Source organism: Aquarana catesbeiana, linkage group LG01, assembly GCF_042186555.1.
Source record: "Aquarana catesbeiana isolate 2022-GZ linkage group LG01, ASM4218655v1, whole genome shotgun sequence".
NCBI classification, from domain to species: domain Eukaryota; kingdom Metazoa; phylum Chordata; class Amphibia; order Anura; family Ranidae; genus Aquarana; species Aquarana catesbeiana.
The window spans coordinates 795,995,754-796,010,978 of NC_133324.1; the positions used below are offsets into that span (position 1 = coordinate 795,995,754).

The window sequence follows — 15,225 nt, forward strand, 5'->3', positions numbered from 1 at the left end:
CACTATGTGGACGTGCAGGCAGTATGTGCATAATAGAAAAAAATATTAATAATTTAAAAGGGTGGAGCCCACCAAAAAAACTATACATATGTATCTCTCAGCTTAAATAAAAATAAAACCATGGTGAAATCTACAATAAAATGTAAAAAATTGAAAAATAATAAAGTATTCTTTTTCAATAAGATAGTGATTGCCGCTGAGACATTAAATGCCAGTACAAAGTGCTGTGAATTAATATCCGGAAATTATTATAGTTCAGTGAACCATGATTCATATAAATAAATAGATGGCTAAAAACTAAATAACATAAAAGCAAAAATTGCCAAATGATACAATGTTACATTGAATGTCCCAAGTGATCTTCATAGTTGTGCATCATGCAATATAGTGTCCAGCAGGGGGTGCTCAAACTTAAAATAATACAATCCAATAAAGGTAACTCAGTGCAACAAAAAACAGCTTCAATGCTTCCTTAGTGATACCAGACAATTAAAGGGGTTGTAAATAGAGGTCGACCGATATTTGGCTCTTTTTACTTAATCGGCATCGGCCGATTGTGCTGATAAAAAAAGCCGATTATACCTTCAGCGGGACTTGCAAATGACTTCTGTAATAGTCAATGCAAGTTGTCTGAAGTTTTCTTCTCTCCTCCTCTGGGCAGCCTGCCAAGTCTGATAAGAAGATACATTTGTATCTCTTCGGGTTCTTTTATCAATGGACTGAACTCCATGGAGAAGTTCTCAGTTTAACCATTTAAAGACTAAATCTTTTCTGACACTTGTTGCTTACAAGTAAAAATCCTGTATTTTCTGCTATAAAATCACTTAGAACCCCCATACATTATATATATTTTTTCTAGCAGAGACCCTAGGGAATAAAATAGCGGTTGTTGCAATATTTTATGTCACACGGTATTTGCGCAGCGGTCTTTCAAACGCAATTAAAAAAAAATACACTAATGAAATAAAAAAAAAAAAAAGCAGTAAAGTTAGCCCATTTTTTTTCGTCCAAAAGTTTTGATGACCTGTTTTTGTGTATTAAATATTTAAGATATAGTTTTTTTTTTAATCTAAATTCTACATACAAGTGAAATGATTGGAGGTTTGTTTTGTTTAATAAATGTTTAAATATAAAAAATTTTCTGTATCACTTATTACTTAAGGCTGCTTTCACACTGGAGCAGGCAGGCGTTGACGGTAAAACGCTGTTAGTTTTAGCGGCGCTTTACCGTCATTTTAGCGGCGCTATTCGGCTGCTAGCGGGGCGCTTATAACCCAGCTAGCGGCCGAGGAAGGGGTTAAATGCGCCCATGAAGCGCTGCTGCCAAAACGCTTTGCAGGCGCTTCGGCAGCGGTGCGCATTCATTTCAATGGGCAGGAGTGGTGGAGGAAAGATGCTGCTTGCAGGACTTTTTTTTTAACATCCTGCCAGCGCATCGCCTCAGTGTGAAAGGGGTCTAACTGTTAGATTTTATGAGATGAAGGGAAAAAAAAAAAAAAAGAAAGAAATCGGCCTAATATATCGGCCCCAAAAAAATCGGCATCATACATCAGCCATCGGCCACCGCGATTTCTAAATATCGGCTTTGGCATCGGCCAGAGAAAAACCCATATCGGTCGACCTCTAGTTGTAAAGGTAAAAATGTTTTCACCTTAATGCATTCTATGGATTAAGGTGAAAAAACTTTTGACAGTACCGCCGCCCCCAGGCCCCCCGTTTTACTTACCTGACGCCTCGAATCTTCGCTGCTCGTCCTCGTCAGCTTCATTGCAGCTCAGCCTGGTCGCTGATTGGCTGCAGTGGATGGATTGAAAGCAGCGCAGCCATTGGCTCGCGCTGCTGTCAATCACATCCGATGACGCGGCGCGCCGGGGGGCGGGGCCGAGTGATACAGCAAGCGGCTATAGCCGCCGGCTGTATCACGGGAGCGCGCCCGCAAGCACTCACCACCGTGCGAGGGAGCTCGCATGAAGGTGGTAAATGCTTGCGGGGAGGAGCTGAAACAGCCGCCGAGGGACCCCAGAAGAGCAGGTTCGGGGCCACTCTGTGCAGAACGAGCTGCACAGTGAAGGTAAGTATAACATGTTCGTTATTTAAAAAAAAAAAAAATAAATAACTTTACAACCCCTTTAAGTCGTGTGGATAGCAGCTGAGTTTAAAAATCATTTGTTCAGAAGAGTGGTGAATGTGAAGTGTGCAGCAGGATCTCCTCCATGCAACAATCCTCTAGTGGTAGATAATGGCCCCTTACCTCACTATACTGAGGTTACAGCATAGAGCAGACAGCGCTTGTGGTGTCTCCTGTGCAGGGGGTCCTAGGTAATGGACTGTCATTTATCAGACCTCAGATCCATGGGGAGCATCATAGTAAATGGAGAGATGAAGATACCATATAGTGTAGTATTTCAAGCATGTATCAGGCTTAATTCAACATCAGCAGCATACAGGGTACCCACACAGTAAAAAACGAAAGGTACAGTGTATCCAGACGAGCGGCGAGCTCATACACTGCTGACAGTGGGCGGTGCCTGTCCCTACATGTGGTGTCACGGGTCTGATGAAGCCACATTAAAATTAAAATGAAAAGCCTTCTGTGTACAGCAGCCCCCCTTGGCCCCAACACTTACCTGAACCCCATGTCCAGCGATGTCCACGAGTGTCTCAGCTGCGGCTTTCGTGTCTGAATGGACACACGGAGCTGTGACTCGGCTCGAGTACCCCCATAGCAAGCTGCTTAATGTGAGGGGACTCGACAGGAGGGAGGGACCATTAGCACAGAAGAGGAACCCGAGAAGAGGAGGATCTGGGCTGCTCTGTACAAATCCACTGCACAGGGCAGGTAAGTACGGTAAGTATAACTTTTTTTTTTTCTATAAAAATAACAACCAATAAAACTTTACATTCACTATAACTACTTAACCACTTCTGACCGCCCACCGTCGTTTTACGTCAGTACTTTGAGGGAGCATATCGTTGTTATGGCAGCAGCTAGCTATTATTGCATTTTAATGAAAATATGAGATCTGAGGTCTTTTTGACCCCAGATCTCATATTTAAGGGGTCCTTTTTTAAACAGTGTAAAAAAAAAAAAAAAAAAAAAAAGGAAAAAATAAATATGTAAAAAAAAAAAAAAAAAAAAAAAGGGAAAATAAATATGACAAAAAAAAGTAGCGCCCGCATATGAAAACAGTGCTCAAACCACACATGTGAGATATATTGCTGTGATCGGTAGAGTGAGAGAAATAATTCTAGCACTAGACCTCCTGTGTAACTTTTTAGTTTTTTAAACGTCGCCTATGGAGGTTTTTAAAGGTAAAAGTTTGTCGCCGTTCCACGAGCGGGCGCAATTTTGAAGCGTTACATGTTGGGTACCAATTTACTCGGCGTAACATTATCTTTCACAATATAAAAAAAAAAATTGGGCTAACTTTACTGTTGTCTTATTTTTTAATACAAAAAAAAGTGTATTTAAAAAAAAAAAAAAAAAGTGCGCTTGTAAGACCGCTGCGCAAATACGGTGTGACAGAAAGTATTGCAACGACCGCCATTTTATTCTCTAGGGTGTTAGAAAAAAAAATGTATAATGTTTGGGGGTTCTAAGTAATTTTCTAGCAAAAAAAAAAAAAAACATAAAAAAAAACTGTTTTTAACTTGTAAACAACAAATCTCAGAAAGAGGCTCGGTCCTTAAGTGGTTAAGGACCGCCAACCGTATATATACTCTGGCAGGGCGGCCCTACTGCACAAAACGACGTACCCATACATCGTTTCGTGCACAAGTCACTGCCGGCGTGCGCGCCCGCTGCACAGCAGGGGAGCTGATTCGCGGGTCTGGGGGCCACCCACGATCGCTCCTCAGGGAGGCAGAATGGGGATCTGCCACTGTAAACAAAGCAGATACCCGTTCTGACAGGAGAGTACAGTCTGATCGTCTGTTCCTAGTGATCAGGTACAGCGATCTCTCTGTACTCCCAGTCAGTTCACTCTCTCCAGTTAGAAAATCCTCCCTGGGGAACACTTAATCCCTTGATCGCCCCCTAGTGTTAACCCCTTCCCTGCCAGTGTCATTTATACAGTGATCAGTGGCTAATTTTTTAGATCTGATCACTGTAATAATGTCACTGGTCCCAAAAAAGTGTCCGATCTGTCCGCAGGAATGTTGCAGTCCCACAAAAAACAACCACAATCAATATACGCTTATTGTAATTTTTTTTTCACCAAAATTATGGAGAAGAATACATATTGACCTAAACCGATGAAGAAATTTGTTTTTTTTACATTTTTTTGGGGATATTTATTTTAGCAAAAAAAAAATTTTTTTTTTTTCCCCCAAAATGGTCTGCCTTTTTTTGTTTATAGTGCAAAAAAATAAAAACCGCAGAGGTGATCAAATACCACCAAAAGAAAGCTCTATTTGTAGGGAAAAAAAGGACATCAATTTTGTTTGGGTACAGCGTCGCACGACTGCGCAATTGTCAGTTAAAGCGTTGCAGTGCCGTATCGCAAAAAATGCTCTGGTCATTTAGGGGTAACTCCTTCCGGTCCTTAAGTGGTTAAAGTGGATGTAAACCAGATTCATGAAATTTGACCTAAGCACATAAATATGTAGTGTTTACTTATCTCTCTCCAAAGCCCTGAGTCCCATGTCTTTCTGCTGACAACCGAGATAAAACCAGTCTGAAATTTGTGTTCAGGTGGGTGCTATAAATAGATTAGCAGACAGCTGATCTATTCACAGCACATTCCTTCCTTCCTCTGCCTATGTGGAGGTGGTGGGGGTGCCTTTCCTCCAATCAGCTTTTACACAGTGTATGCCAAGTCTATGCCAGTGCTGAACAGGAATAGAGATGGGATCGGGCGTGTTTGCAATCCCACATGCCCGATCCCGCCAGGAAGCCGACACTGCACAGCGCTAATCACAGGTAGTGAGACATTTCTCGGTCCCCAGCTGTACAGATCGGGAAATGTCTCACTGCCTGTGATTAGCGCTGTGCAGTGTCGGCTTCCTGGAGGGATCGGGCATGTGGGATTTCAAACACGCCCGAGCGCATCTCTAACCACTTTAGCCCTGGAAGAATTTACCCCCTTCCTGACCAGTGCGTTGCGATTCGGCACTGCGTCGCTTTAACTGACAATTGTGCGGTTGTGTGACGTGGCTCCCAAACAAAATCGATGTCCTTTTTTTCCCACAAATAGAGCTTTCTTTTGGTGGTATTTGATCACCTCTGCGGTTTTTATTTTTTGCGCTATAAACAAAAAAAATAGCGAAAATTTTGAAAAAAAAAAAAACGCATTATTTTTTACTTTTTGCTATAATACATATCCCCAAAAAATATTTTAAAAAAACATTTTTTTTCCTCAGTTTAGGCCGATACGTATTCTTCTACATATTTCTGGTAAAAAAAAAAAAAAATGCAATAAGCGTTTATTGATTGTGGTGGTTTGGGCAAAAGTTATAGCGTTTACAAAATAGGGGATAGTTTTATGGCATTTTTATTATAAATTTTTTTTTTTTTACTAGTAATGGAGGCGATCAGCGATTTTTATGGTGACTGCGACATTATGGCAGACACATCGGACATTTTTGGGATCATTGTCATTTATACAGCAATCAGTGCTATACAAATGCACCGATTCCCGTGTAAATGACACTGGCAGTGAAGGGGTTAACCACTAGGGGGCGCGGAGGGGTTATGTCCTGGGGCGTGTTACCAACGGTGGGTGGATGGGCTAGCTGTGTCACTACTCTGATCACAGGGAGCAGAAATCAGTGACACTGTCACTAGGCAAAATGGGGAGATGCTGTTTACATTAGCATCTCCCCGTTCGTCCTCTCCGTGAGGCGATCGCGGGTATCCCCGCGGCGATCGAGTCAGCGGCTCCCGGCCGGCATGCGGACGCAATGGCACGGCGGCGAATTCAAAGGGACGTACACGCCCATTTTGCCCAGCCGTGCCATTCTGCCGGTGTACATCGGCGTGCACCAGTCGGGAAAAGGGCTAAACAGGAAGGACAAAGAAGAAAAAAAAAAAAATCTGTAACACGATGTGCACTTTCTAAAGAATATATCAAGCTGAGGACAGCAGATATACATGTAAAACTTATGTAGGGAGATTTGTTTCATCCCTGTTTATCATCTGTGGCTGTTCACTTGACTGGGTATAGGAGAGGGTTTACATCCACTTTAACACTCAGCTGTCACAGCCCTGTCCTCTGCCGCCCTCTAGTGGCACACGTGGATACATCAGGCAATGTTTTTTTATAGCCGTCTAAACCACAACTCACCTCTCCCGGTTTGCAAGTCGCCGATGGCAGCAGCGCTTATACCAGAGGTGGCAGCTCTCCTCTCCCAGTTGTAATGGAAACACTGCGTTTTCCAATGAACCGCTGTTACCGGCGGAAGGAGGTCAGAGAACAACTGGAGAATGATAAGCCTGCCCCCTTCGTTTATCTCCTGCGGAAATATCACCCTTTACAATACAGACCGCGCTTCTTACAGTGTTCTCAATCGCCACACTTTGAATTTTGTAGAGCCCGCTAGTTACCCGATCTCATCAGTCGGCGCCAAACCAGGAGAGAGTCATTGGAACGCAAACAACTCACTTCCGCTTCCTTCTTCCTGATTATAGCACTTCCTGCCTTCTAACAGCGGAGAGAGAGGTGCACTTTCTGCTTCCTGACAGCAGGTGGCGATGTGCTGCATGGCTGATTATAGTGTGATGGAGGTCTTCTCCGATATTGTATGCTTGTTTCCATTTGAAACAAGGCGGTTTAACGTGAAGACACTATATAAAAAGCATGGTGTGTATAACATACAATTGTTTTTTTTTTTTTTTATAAATCAAATAACTTTAAAAATTATGTTTTTTTTTTTTTTGGGGCATCAGAACGGCTGATCCCCTGCAGTCTATTTGCAGCCACTTCCCATGTACATACATGCCTGTCTTCCGTCAGAATCTGTGACCCTTCAGATTTTGTAACGGAAGTACTGTTCCGTGGTGGCCATCTTGGTACACCCCACACTCGTCCGCAGTAAGCCTACAGTCAGAAGTCGGTGTTTCATCAGATTTGGTGACTTGTCAGAATTTGTAACGGAAGTGACGTTTCGTCACTGCCATATTGCTACACCCCGCACTCCTCCACAGTAAGGCCCCTTTCACACTCGGGCTTTCACACTGGAGAAACAGCAGCGGCAGTTTTAGGCCGGTTTGCAGGTGCTATTTTTAGCGCAATAACGCCTGCAAACCGCCCCAGTGTGAAAGGGGCCTAAGGATACACTGAGAAGGGGGCAAGCGGACACCTTGTTACACCCACCAAAGTTTTGCATTTCACACTTATTTTTAACACTAAATGAAGCTTATAAATACAGGATTTAGAAATCCGTCTGACTGTTTACATGTTGAATTATAAAATCAGGTGTGTTCTGTCAGATTAGCAAACCTGAGATCAGCAGGTCTACCGCTGCTTTTAAAATGTAACATCTAAACATTCGGACGGATTTCCAAATACTGTATTTAATATGGCGGCGACGAAACCTCACTTCTGTTACAAATTCTGACGGGTCACCTAATCTGGCGAAACATCGGCAAGCGGACATCTTTTTACACCCACCAAAGTCTTGCATTTCACACTTATTTTTACCAGTAAACTGAGCTTATATAGTAAAATAGAGCATTTAGAAATCCGTGACACTGTTTTGATGTTGTTTTTGAAACGCAGCAGCAAGCCTGCTGATCTCACAGGTTTTGCCAATCTGACAGAACAGCGCTGCTTTTACAATTCAACATCAAAACAGTCTGACAGATTTCAAAATACTGTATTTCACTATACAAGCTCAGTTTACTGGTAAAAATAAGTGTGAAATGCAAGACTTCGGTGGGTGTAAAAAGATGTCCGCTTGGCACCTTCTAACTGTAGGCTTACTGCAGCTGAGTGCGGGGGGTACCAAGATGGCCACCACAGAACGTCACTTCCATTACCATATCTGGCGGGTCGCCTAATCTGACGGAACATCTGCACTCCAGCAACTATTGCAAATCATTTCTCAGGAGGGTTGGTGATACGTATGGGCCAATGCTGTTAAATTTGCATCAGGATGTCCACCTGCATAGCTCCCAACAATCCTTCGCTTGCGAGGGCGGACTCTGTTTTGGAACCAAATCCCTCTTTCATGTTGTGAATTCTGCCTGTCTGCTGGCCATCACTTTCCATAACTTCCTGGATTCCCCGAATGCTTTGCAGCTTCTCCTCTCCTCGTCATTCCTTTCAGCAGGAATCTTCAAACTACGGCCCTCCAGCTGTTGCGGAACTACACGTCCCATGAGGCATTGTAAAACTCTGACATTCACAGACATGACTTGGCATGATGGGAATTGTAGTTCCTGAACAACTGGAGGGCTGTAGTTTAAAGACCCCTGCCTTTCAGTTTCAAAGGACTATATCCCACGGTTCTTTGCTTCCTGTAAGCAGTGATTCCTGTATTGTCTCTGCCTCCTGAAACTCCTCCCCTCAGTACCTCTATGGAAGGCGAGCTTTGTGAATTCTGCAATACAGCAGAGCCTACTCAAAGGGAATAATAAATATGTGTCTCACAAATTAAAAAAAAATATTGCCAAGCTTTACATACCCTCTCCACACTCCAGCGCTATCCCCAGTTGACTAGAGTTCCACTTCAAAGCTTGAAATTTTAGTGAAATGCCTGCAAATTAGGGGAATCCCTTGGGGACCCCCAGGTCACCAGAACTAATGTCCCCATTGGAAGATTTTCCGTCTATTATTTTTCTGGGACAACCCAAAATTTGGCATTTTCTTTTACGTTCACTTTCAAATAGTACACAGGAGAAATAGAGAGGGCGACTCTCCCTAATGGGGGCACAGACAGCATTTAAAACCTAATAGGTGTTCTAATCCCTTGTCATACAATTTAGTTATACTTTAACTGTGTAGTTATACTTTAAAGTGATATTAAACCTATATATAAGCCTTCAAGGGGCTATTCAATGAGTCAGGCTAAAAGGTGCCATGCAGTTCCTCAGCTGGTCTGTCAAGGAGACAGGAGCCACACCAGAGCTGAGATTCTTGCAGCTCTGCAGGGGCAGGCCCAGAGGTGGCTCACACCATGCCAGCTGGAGCCAGGAATGGGGGTGTGCGATAAAGAAACACAAACCTCCTGTCTGCCCTTAGACAAGGAAAGTTGACAAGTGCCATGCGTAGCACGTCCTCAATTTAGTGGTGCAGCGTTTCTTAAATAGGAAGATCTGCTAAAGCAGGTCAGAAGAGTCTGTAGCTATTCCAGGTGGTCATACACAGCCAGTGCTCAGTTGGCTGAAATTCAGCAGGAATCCCACCTGCCCATAAACCGCCTGATTTGTGACATGCCCACCAGGTAGAACTCGACTTTGGCAATGCTGCAGCAGCTGCACATACAGCAGAGGGTCCGTCAACAAGTATGAGTATGGCACGACAGGCTCAGGCCGGCTCTGCTTTTTTTCCCTACGCCCATGGCTTCTCATAAAGGATGCATGCACTGTACTGTCACAATTTGAGGAGGCCAAAAGGATGGTGAGCCGTGACAATGCATGCGTCAGTGACACAATCCCTGTTGTGTTCCTGCTGGAGAAGACTCTACATGGCATTATGGACAGAGCACTAGAGGCAAAGCAGCAGGAGGAAGAAGAGGACTTCCTTTCCTCTCAAGGCCCGCCTTATGCAGACACCATTCTTGCCACGCCACAGAACACACGAGGAGAGAGAGGACGAGGATTCTGGCAGTTTTGGAGGCATTGAAGCAGAGCAAGACATACGTCAACCCTTAAGTATGCAGCAAAGGAAAATCGCTGCTCCAAGTGAGAAACTCCAGGCACGATGAATAGTGCGAGACTCCTCACATTGGTGCAAGCCCCGGCTTGCCTGCCCCGGAAGACTGAATAAGGAAAGAAATTAGCCAAACACTGATGTTCTCGAAGTCCATTTATTGAATGTTCCATACAAACAATGACACACACCGTGGTTGCAGTAGCCAGAACAGAGGCGGACTAGTTTTGCACAGCTACACTGTACTTACTCATCATACGTCAACCCTTAACAGATGGTTTTTCCATCCCCAGAAACCTTGGGAGTAGTACGTGGCTGGTAGGAGGCAGTTCCAGATACTGTAATCCTCAGTGACCCAGAGGAGTCTGCTTCTCATGCCACCGCAAACTTGTGGTGCATGGGCTCCCTCATTCTTCAAAGCCTGCGAAAGGACCAGAGAATACGTGGCAAGGAGAAGGATCAGTATTTGTTGGCAACCCTCCTTGACTACTGTTACAAGGGAAAAGTCTCAAAACTCATTCCGTCCCCACAGAGGGAGCAGAAGATGAAATCTCTTGAGGACATCATAAAGAGGAGTTTATGTAGCACCTTTCCCGACTCTAGTAGTTTTGAGGTTTCTGTTGGTCAAGAGAGGAGTGGTGGAGAATGGGGCCACCTAGGTGATGCATTTCAAAATTTGTTTAGTCCTCAGCACCCAGGGCTATCAGCTTCCACATCCCATCAGCAGCGTCTGCATCATATGGTGGGAGATTTTCTAGGGGCGAAAACAGACATGGAGAGCTTTCCAATTCATGATCCACTGGGTCATGAGAATAGACCACTGACCAGAACTTGCCCAGTATGCAATTGCATCCAGTGTGCTTACTGAACAGGCATTCAGTGCTGCCGGAGGTTTTGTGACAGATAAGAGAGCATGTCTGTCCACAGACTCTGTGGACCAGCTGACATTTATCAAAATGAATCAGTCCTGGATTAGCAGTAGCTATTAAGCTCCTGATGCCGATGTCGTTGATTAAGTGCTCTCTGAATCTGGAATCTCTGAAAGACTATCTAGGCTGCCTAGCTTTGTGGGTATCGATTTCATATGGAACAATTTTTTTGGTGTAGATTTCATAGGCACAATTAAAGCGGTTGTATACCCGCACATCTTAAAAAAAAAAAAAAAAAAAAAAAAAAAAAAAGGAAAATAAAACCCTGCAAGGCAAAGGCATAATGAGCTAATATGCACCGCATACTAGCTCATTATGAAATACCTTAGATCAAAGCCCCTGTATTGCAGCCCGGTCCACACAGAGGGAGCTGACATCTTGCCCTCTGCATTTCTTCCGGGAGTCTTCTTCCCGGCAAGGTCCGGCAGCGTCTGTTGGACTTTCAGCCGGGCATTCAGAGTGCATGCGCCGCGAACATCAGCAGCTGCATGCAAAGGTAATATCTCCTAAACCAAGGATATGCAATTAGCGGACCTCCAGCTGTTGCAAAACTACAAGTCCCATCATGCCTCTGCCTCTGGGTGTCATGCATGTGGATGTCTGTGTCTTGCTATGCCTCATGGGACTTGTAGTTCTGCAACAGCTGGAGGTCCGCTAATTGCATATCCCTGTCCTAAACCGTACAGGTTTCTTCAGATATTAAATACTTTACAATTATTTTATATATTCACTATTCAGATCACACATTATTTTTACATCTTCGTTACACGAGATAAGTTCTCCGTGAGTTTTTTAGTTCTTTCGAACATTAATCCCGCTTCACAGTAATTTATTACTTCTCCTCATTTTTACATTACCCACACATCACTATCATACATATTTTTTTTCACTTTTTGCTTTACATTATCATTTTTTTTTCACTTTATTTATTATGTATATTAATATATGAATTTAGGTATTTTATTTATGGTGATTTTGTATCACCTTATTTAGATTTTTCTTTACACATTTTTATATATATATATATATATATATACACTCTTGATATTGTTTATATTTCTTTTATTTATTTGTCCGTTGTCCTTATATCTATCAAATCATGGGTGTTTCCACTCTATATGGGCCACTTAAGCAATGAGTGCTGAGATCTCACACGGTTGGTTCTCAGCTGCTTTGTATTATCTCATTTTCATTTGATCACATGTCTAACATTTTAAGTATATATGTGGTTATCATTCCCATGTTAATCAGCTATGAGTAAGCACTTTGTGTAAGTGTGAAACGCATCAGCTGTTGTGCTGTACCACTCCAGGGGTGTCTAATGTACCCTATGATCCTGTTTCACGAATAAAAGAAGAATTTAATTAATTTATTCCGGTGTGCGGCTGTCTAGATCTTTTCATCCATGCACATCTATACTAGCAATTGCCAGCACCTGGGGCTCTCTCCCTTCTCCTGGAGGACGAGGCATTTTAGCTTGGATTGTCCTGAGCGGTGGTAACTATTTCTGCTCCCTTTATCTGGTGTCAGTAGGGAGAACTTGGTTAAATGATTTGAGCCCCCTAATGGTTATATATTTTACACAAGTCCCCTGTATGGGTTCCGCAGCTGTGGGTAAAGAAGATACTCTCTTCCGCATTTTTATATAGGAGAGAAAACTTAGGATTCGTTTACCCATTTTACAGTTGCCTAAAGATGGTGGAGGTTTAGCTGTTTCCTCTGCTAGACTATTTCCTGGCATCCTAGCTGCAACATTTTTCATGGTGGGGAACTATTGGATACTCACGATCCTATTCAAGCCTCATTGCCTAGATATAATAAATATCACTTGTTCACACAACTGGAGGCAGGTAGGCTTTGGAACGGTTCTCAATGCCTTACCTTGATTCTTATGCCTAAAGGTTTGGGACAAATCACACAGGATTTTGGGATATGAAGGTATTTCTAGGTATCACCGATCTGGGAGAAGGGGAGGTTAGATGAGCTTGAAAAGTTATGGGGCTTTACTGGTTGGTATACTTTTTTTTTTATACCAATTGTATACAAATTACCATCTTAAATGCTTTAAAGACCTACAGGATGAGTTTGGTATCCCTCCTCCCCATTAATTGATCAACTAGCTAACATTACTGATGAAAAAAAACTTATATCCTCGCTATATGGCCCACTGGTGAATTGCTTTCACAGTACAGTACAGGTTCATTGCAAGCAAGGATGGTCCTCAGATATTGCTACCATAGATACGATATGGCAGACCACATTAGAACAAGTAACTTTAAATATCCATCTCTTCTACCCAGCATTTTTCACAAATTTTTGTTATTCATCGAGTACATAACACTCCCCTTAGATTGTACAATTTGCACTGTAGAAAGAATCCAGAGTGTCCAGATGTGGGGGTACTCTGGCTGACCATTTGCATATGTTCTGGAGACCCCAAACTTGGAATAAAATAATTTTGATTATTAAGCCTGCCTTTCAGGTGTCCTTAAATAATGACCCCCTGACCTGTACTTTGGGGTTTCTCAATGAAGAACTATTAACGCCTCATGCCCAGACTGCCATCTCCTGTCTCTTGTACGTGGCTCCCAAATGGATTGCGCCTCCCCCTCCCAGGTTTGAGGAGTGGCACACCCAAGTCAATTCCATCTTGCTCAAAGAAAGGTACATTTTGAATTTTGGAGGTACCCCTTCTAAGTTTAACAAACAATGGAACCCCTGGCTGCAGGTACCAGGTTTAGCTCCAATAGCCCTCAACTCTCTGCAACTCCTGCAAGGCTTATAATGCTGCTTTGGATAGGTTTATGTAAGCAGATCATGGTTGGCTGTGGATTTCGATATTTTGCAAAGGACAGGGGTGGGAGTGTTGGTCTTATAAATTTGCTGTTAGCAGTAGGTTAGCTCTATGTTTAGAACTGTTTGGTGGTTGTGTTTTAGGCATGCATTTGCGAATTCTCACTACATACCTGGCTATTAGCAGTAAGAATATTTTCTTCTACATTTAGGTTATGTCTGCTATTCATGTCCACAGTGTCTTGTCATCTATTTTTTCATGCTTCACTGATATTTCTTACTGAACCAGCCATTTATATATGAAAGACGTCTGTGCACTTTGTGAGAACAAATGTACTGCTTTTGCCCTTTGTTTTTTGTATGCATGTAAAAAGTCAAAACCTTTCAATAAAAAGCCATTAAAAAAAATAAGATTCTTATTGCACTAAACTAGTCAATAAGCATCACCAGTTTCTTCATAATGGAGACCAAGGAATTATCAAGGCCCACCAGCCGATGCCATTGCTAGAGGATCCTTAGTCCTGGCAACAAACAGAGGTAACTTGAAACCTAAAGCCTGAAGCATCTGAATTGTCCGGTGTATATTTTCCAACAGCTGTAAGACAGTCAGAAGAAGAGCATCCAGATAACCTGTGAACTCGATGCTGTGAGTTCTCAGAAGGGCAAGAAGAGGTTGGGAACAGGTCTGGGACAAGGGGTGGGCAGAAGGGACGGCTGCCCTGGGTGCAGCGTGTAATGTAGGGATGGGGGCGCTGCAAGTTCCTTCCACTACAAGACTAACAGGACTAGTGACAGCGGCATCACTACTTCCGTCAACCCAGCGCTGGAACCAGCAAGATGAGGAGGAGAGCCGGGAGGAGGTGCGGGCTGTGTTTTCTCCCTCATAAGCTCACACATAATGAGGGGAAGGGGGGAAACTTGCCATTTTTGCCCTGGGCACTGGATAATCTTGTCCCGTCACTGGTTAGGAGGACCCTCTATGAATACTGTGAGGACAGAGGATAGGTTAATCGGCAGTGCGACAAAGCGATTGTCTTCTACTGCAAAGCTTAGAAAGCACTGAGGTAGATAAAAGGGAATATGCAACTAGGCATCTTGGATGCCACATATTACTCTCATCTTATAGGAGGCAATAACTGACTTTGTAGATTCTATGCAAAATTTTTGAATTTGAAGGTATTTGTTAAGGGATTTTAGGTCCAAGATAGGATGAATACCACCTTTGGGTTTTGTATAGAATTCTTTAAACCTGTCCTGTAGGGGTACTGCACAACCACTCACTGGGACAAGAGATCGTTCAAGACATTCTACATATCGGACTTCCCCTGGGCAGATTTTGGGTGATCTGAAAGAAGCCAGCCATGAAGGGGAGGAGTTTAATATTTTGTACCCCTTTGAAACCATCGATTTACAGGCAGCTTCAGCTCACCAGGCTTTTAGCCACAAGATTCTGTGCATGTGAATAGAAAGTAAATTTATTCTGGAAATTTATGTCATTACTTGTTCTAGGGCATCCACATAAATGAGCGGCGCAGAAGGTGTTTGCTTTAGTTGCACAGTTAAAGTATGGTCCTTGAATACAGGATCATGTTGGTTGTTCATTGCTCTGCTGGTTGACAGACAGGAATACCTGGTTCAGAGCTGGGCCTGTAAGGGTACGGGGAGCCTTTAAGAGTGTCTTGAACTTCCTA

The 15,225-nt window shown here is 43.2% G+C and overlaps 1 protein-coding gene across 7 annotated transcripts in view; it reads right to left on the reverse strand.

Moving 5' to 3' along the window:
- Positions 1–6,691, reverse strand: part of CENPU (centromere protein U) — a 111,584-nt gene extending 104,893 nt beyond the window's left edge. For 2 of the 7 annotated variants that reach the window (XM_073607258.1, XM_073607227.1), the window contains exon 1: positions 6,545–6,691. The gene's annotated coding sequence lies outside the window, so the exon portion shown is untranslated. Of the gene's footprint in view, positions 1–6,284 lie in introns of all 7 variants that reach the window. The other 5 variants (XM_073607251.1, XM_073607218.1, XM_073607266.1 and 2 more) reach the window with 3 other exon arrangements.
- Positions 6,692–15,225: the final 8,534 nt, after the last annotated feature.